Source organism: Pipra filicauda, unplaced genomic scaffold (assembly GCF_003945595.2).
Source record: "Pipra filicauda isolate LSUMZ 115617 unplaced genomic scaffold, ASM394559v2 scaffold412_size1447426_pilon, whole genome shotgun sequence".
In the NCBI taxonomy this organism is placed as follows: Eukaryota; Metazoa; Chordata; class Aves; order Passeriformes; family Pipridae; genus Pipra; species Pipra filicauda.
The window spans coordinates 826,770-833,001 of record NW_024104546.1 but is presented as its reverse complement, the minus strand read 5'-3'; the positions used below and the strand labels follow the sequence as shown (position 1 = coordinate 833,001).

Here is a 6,232-nt window from a genome sequence, read left to right as displayed (position 1 = left end):
TCCAAAGCCACCAGAAGGAAAGAGAGGGCTAAGGCCTCTCCTCCTTTCTTCTTATACCCTAGTTTATGTAAAAATCGTAGGGAATACTGGGTAAATCTGGGCACTTCCTTGGTTACAAACTGGTCACCAAGGAAGGCCTAGACCAAACTACCACAAAGCCAAAAAAGGTCTAAGAAAGTATTTTAATATTCTTGGCATTCTAAAGCTCAAAAACAAACAATTTCTAAAAAATTAAATTTCTAAATGCTTTTCCACCATAAACACCTATATTAATTTTTTTCTCAAGCAACTGAAATTATTTCCCTGCTAAGAACATCCTGAAAACTCCATGGCACATCCCTTTGTTAGAGATTGTTAATATGCTTTCCTTTATTTAGCACTTTACTACATCTTATCTTAAGAAAACACTTAATTCTACAATGTGGAAGGTAATTTTAAGGAGAAGACATTTAGTGAAATGAGTTGATATCGATTTCACTAATTAGTTCTGAAAAGAATCTCATTGAGAATGCAAAAACCCAATCCTGCAGCTGTGGTCAGTGTGGGTGTTGATTGGCAGCTTTTTGTTTGTTTTCAATGATTGTTCTTTTATGAAGCAATAAAACAAAGGCTTTGAACAAGTTTAGGGTAGAAAAGTTTAGGTGACTCCATTCCTGTGGAGTCACATAATCTTTAATTTATAAAAAGCTGAAGAGAACTTTTAAGTTCTGTGGTACAAGCAGAGCAAATTGATCAGCAAGTGTTTTATTTTCTCTTCATTACAACACAGATTGGAAAACACTCTCTGACAGAAGAAAGCAAAAAATACAGACTGGTGGGGGAAAGGATGATTAGGGTCCAATCATAACAAAAGTCTCAAGTCAAGTGGATATCCTTACTGGAAAAAAAAAATGGAATGGTAACTCAGGTAAATGATAGAAAAATGAAAATGTAAGTTGCAAATGAAAAGAAATCTGGGGGGTGGGGAGGAAAAAGAAATATTTTTATGATACCTTTGAAATACAGAAATAGAAAAACTGTGTATAATAAATAACCACACTGGTTGTACTTGAGGGAAAAAAGTTGTAAATGCTTGGATATAAGATACAAATATTGGCCTGTTGTCAATAGTGCCCAACAACAGAGAACCATCAGGGCATAGCAAGTCTGCAGCTTACCCAAAGCTTCTTCCCAGCCTCCAGCAATTTGTAACTTGAGGACTTCCTGAGCAAGAAAGCCTTTTATCTGGCTTCTTTATATTCGATAAATATTATAGGATTTTTGAGATGTTTCATGAACCCACGTAAAATTTATCATCTATAATGACCCATGAGAAGGAATTAGCACCTAAACTACACACCATGTGGAGCATGGTGGTTTTGAACCCATCCCCTGTTGGAATCAGCTGAATTTTCTAAGCCTTTCTTGATCTTCTGCATGACACTGAGGATCTATAAAATCTGAAAGACTTTCATTATATGTTATCGTTATCCCTGCCTCCCCCAGAAAACTTCTTCCCAGTCTCGGCCTATGCTTCAGTCATCTTTATGATCCTCTCTGCATTTTTTTATATAGACTTTCTGAGACAGGAAAACCAGATTATGTGTAGTATTTAAGATGTGAGCATAAAATATATTTTTACAGTGATATAAGTTGATGGGTTCTTCTCTATTCCTTTTCTAAAATACCTATAATATATTTGCTTTGTTGAATCTTAATGAGCATTAAGCTGATGTTTTCACAAAGTTGTTACAAAGTTAGATATTCTCTCTTAATGCCAATATTCAATCTAGAGACCACCATTGTGCATATTAAAATAAAAAAAAATCCTTAATTTTTTACAGATGAACAACTTTTCCACTGACCTTCCTTCACTTTACCTCTCTTTTGATGGCTGCTCAACAGAGGGGATTATAAAGTAATACAGCAATTTCTTTATGCTGAGTTAAGTCTCAGAATGGATTGGTAAGATATATTCTTCAGACCCGTACAAGTAATATACAGGCAATGTCAGAGAACAGGTTAACAGTGAAGTACTAAAACAAATTGATTAACAGCTGCAAGGTTTGAAAGCCAGATGAAACACTCCAGAAAGTTCCAGGGGAAAAAAAACCAAAACCTTACTTTAATCTGCTATTATCAGGGAGTACTGGAGGATGGAAAGTACTGTGATTGTCCTTAAGAACTGCATTGGTAATGATCCAGAACTACAAACTAGTAAGTTTTACTTCAGCATTGGGCAAATGGAGGGGGAAATGGAAATCAAGTTTGAGATTACCTAGATAAACCTGTGATGCTGGCAACCTTCTATTGCTCTTTATAGAGGAAACCTGCGACTCTCTAAATTACTTTAATTTTTCAAGCAAGCTAGCAAAATTTAATTAAAACAAGACCTGATTATAGGAATTATTAGCTTTTAAAACTTTTACAATATAGAATTTTACTATTCCTGGCATTAAGAAGTTGACCGGTATTTTACCAGAATTAATAAAAAATTAAAAATTTAGTAACTGTTATATGGGAGGTAATAAAAACCTGATAAGTGTTGGTTTTTACATAAATTTAACACAGAAATCTAAGACTATAATTTAGTTGTTTGCAGTCCCTCTCTATTCAATAGAGAGAAATATGTACATTCAGATAATGATTTATCACATCCTAAACCAAATCTCATATAGGTCAGAGGAACTGCTCTTTGGAAATATGTCTCTCACATTGATGATAGATAGAGTTCAAAGGAGTTAGTGAGATCAATTAACTAAATTTTAGATAGTCAAAGTCAGTGAGAGGATTCCCTCTCTCTACAGCGACACAGAGAAGCCATTGTGTAGTACCACCAGCATTGTACAATACTCACATTGCACTAGCCTCAAATATTGGATAGAGTTATTGATCTTTTTGTGTTAAACATACACAAGCCCACAAAATCTGTCTTGTCTGAGATTATGAAATTAAATAGATTTAGTTCTTCAAGTGAATATTTGATTTCTAGATCCACATGACTTTAGCATCTCTGACTATCAAGGCATCCTTTCTGGAATAGACTGTCCTCACTCTTGTGTGACAGAAAGGAAATCAAAAGGAAAAAAATATCCATTGTGAGCTATGTGACCTTCAAGGATTTATGCAATCAGCATAATCTCTGCCTCAATGAGTTATACACTCACCTGTGCCACAATGCCGGGGATATTTCTGTTTAGTTACTAATTCAGTTTATGAATTATATAACTAAATCAATGGCTCCCATTACTTGTAATTTCAGCTATCGACTTTTCCTTTACTTCATATGATTCAAGTGAAGAAATTGCCTCACTGAAGAGGGGGGAAAAAAAGGCAAAAAAACCCCCAACTTAAAACAACAAAAGTGAAATGAAGCAGAGTGAAAAGAAAGTGGCTTGCAGCTTTTTCAGGCCTGAGATAATGCATATGGTATGCTAACAAATTACAGGGAACAGTAGCATATCTTTCTGTCATGAAATGCAATTTGTGTCAGGAAATCATGTTTCTACTGATCACAAAGATCTAGAAGTACTAGACGATTTAATGCAAAGTCACATGTTCTTGGGATTTTTATGATCTGTAATTCGTTATATAGAAGTCTCAGAAAAGGGGATTTTTCCAGCCCAAGTGTCCCTGGATCTGTAGGCTCGTTGGACCTCTGAACCCTAACCCAAATTGTAATGGCCACTATGAGCTTAGTCTGAGGTGCCCATCACCATTGGTGGTCCAGATCTAAAAAGTGTTGAAGGAGAAATGTTGGTACAATGCTGAGCTCCCCTTGGCATGTGTTCTCCAGCACCAGTGTCCCTGGAGCTGTAGGTTTTGTGGTTTTCTGAACCCTAACATTAATCACTGCTATGAGCTGAGGCTGAGATCTCCATGGGTGTACCAAGACTTAAAGTACCAAGTACCATGGGTGGCCAAGACTTAAAGGAGCAATGTTGGTGTAGTGCTATGCTCCCCTTTGTATGCCTTTCCCAGACCCACTGTCCTTAGAGCTTTGACTTTCTGATTCTCTGAACCCTAGCTCTAACAATAATGGTGTCTTTTGTCTGCAGATAAGAACTCCAGCACCATGGATGGGCCAGATAAGAAAGCTGTAGAAGGAGCAATGTTGGTGGAGTGCCATCCTCCATTTGGCATGCTGTTTCTGGCTCTGAGTAACTTGAGAAACTCAGAGCCATTTCTGTCTCTGACTAAGCTGGTCTAGTGGAAGGTTCCCTGCCCACGGCAGAGGGTTTGGAACTAGATGATATTTAAGGTCCCTTCAAACCCAAACCATTCATGATCGTATGAAAACCGTGAGCAAAGCTTATCACCAAGCTGGTTTTTTGTTGCTTGCAAAGAACTTGTAGATTTGGTCTTTCACATCATATCTTTTGTAAGTAGTAAGTTTATGTGGCACCCACACATTTAGTCTGATTATATTAGTTTTCTCTTTTTCTTATTTAAGAGTAACAACTGAAGAACCCCCTAATATCAAAGATTTTTTGATTTTGGTTTAAGCTGGATGCAGAAGCATCCCTAGTCTGAGACCAGAAAAGAGTCAAATGTCTTCTCAACATGAATAGACAACCACATAGCTGTCTACATACACAAGTGTTCCCATCTGCAACCTCACTGCTCTGTGCCAGGAGGAACAAAGAATACCAACTGACCACACTTTGCACGGCCTGCTTCAAAGTTCTACTCTGAGGAAAATAAAGCAGGTACTTCAGCCCACACAGCCTGCATCAACCTCTACCAATGCAGAATAAAAATGAGGAATTTGTGGACTCTTTTCTTGAAAAGCTATTTAACGTTAAATACCTAAGCTTACCTTGGAGACCAGATACCATTCTCCCCTTTGCTAATGCACACCCTACTCTGAGCTGTGGTCATCTTTCCTCTTGCTTTTTCTCCCTACAGGCCTGTGAAATTTGTAGAGCTACTCAACTTTTGAAGATGAATAGGATGTTACTTCCTCATTCTGTCCCAGCTTGAGGTCATTCCAAGTTTCACAGGGTACCTAACTCAAGTGTGTGAATGGTACCAAAGTTTAGAAGATAAGGAACATTTCAGATTCAATTGTCACCTGTTTCCTACTGTGTGGTTTCATTGACCCTCTCGCTACTGGATATTTGAGCACTTATAGCTGCCCCAGGCTCCCTGGTCAGCACACAGGAAACTCAGTAGAGTGAACTGCATTCCTAGAGTTGGCTAACTAAAAGCTGGCTATTTAGCAAGATACAATTCAGGTCCTTTCTGGTTTGAGTATTCAGAAAAGAGGAGGCTATAAACCATCTTTAGATATTTATTGTATATGTAGTCAGTAGTTCACACTGGTGGGGTTATTAATGTTCCTAAAATAGCCTTTCACTATTATTGATAGGAGAATAGAAGAGTCCCTCCAGGGCCTTTTGGCAGCAAGCCGGATGGCAATGACTTGCTTAGGGTTGTAAATTTCTTAAATGAAGGTGGCAAACAAAAATTTTTACCAGCAAATACAGCTTTTTTTCCAGGCAGCGTTTAGAGTTAAAAATAAAACTATATGATGCATACTGCAATTTAGGTAGCAGGTGCTTTTCACTGCCTAATTTGAAATGGATTATCCATAACTAGATGTATGCCTAGTGCTTTCCAATGAGAATCATAGAATCATGGAATATTAAAGAGTTGGAATGGACCTTAAAGATTATCTAGTCCTAACCTCCCTGCCATGGGCAGGGACACCTCCCACTAGACCAGGTTGTTCAAGGCCTTCTCCAACTTGGCTTTGAACACTGCCAAGGTAAGGGCATCCTCAACCTCCCAGGGCAACCTTTTTCAGTATCTTCTCATTCTCACAGTAAAAATTCTTCCTAACATCTAACTTAAATTTCCCCTCTTTCAATTTATACCCATTACTCCTTGCCCTATCGTTGTAGCTCTTGATGAAGAGTCCCTCTCCAGCTTTCTTGTAGGCCCCCTTCTGATACTGGAAGGTTGCTATGAGGTCTACACGCAACCTTCTCTTCTCCAGGCTGAACAATGAGGACTGAACCTTGACTAAACTGTTTACTTATTTTGATCATTAGCCCAGAACAAATGAAAAAAATCATTACCGAAAGCCATTACTGATAAGGTCTGTGAGATAGAGATGTAAATAATATAAAAGACAGAATTACTGTCTTACAGAATTTTCAAAAAAGCCAAGTATAAAGTCACTTATGAAGGCACTTATAATTTAGACTTTGTCAAGAACATGGATTTCCCTTGCTAAGGTCTGGGTGAG

At 37.7% G+C, this 6,232-nt stretch overlaps 1 long non-coding RNA gene across 2 annotated transcripts; it reads left to right on the top strand.

The window, feature by feature from the left end:
• The first annotated feature begins 705 nt into the window (after positions 1-705).
• On the top strand, positions 706-5,639 carry LOC114003618. 2 transcript variants are annotated; one of them, XR_003546313.2, is made up of 4 exons: positions 706-907; positions 1,824-1,944; positions 3,242-3,408; positions 4,038-5,639. It is a non-coding gene; the product is annotated as an uncharacterized LOC114003618 (long non-coding RNA). The 2 variants fall into 2 exon arrangements; XR_005565076.1 differs by lacking the exon at positions 3,242-3,408.
• Positions 5,640-6,232: the final 593 nt, after the last annotated feature.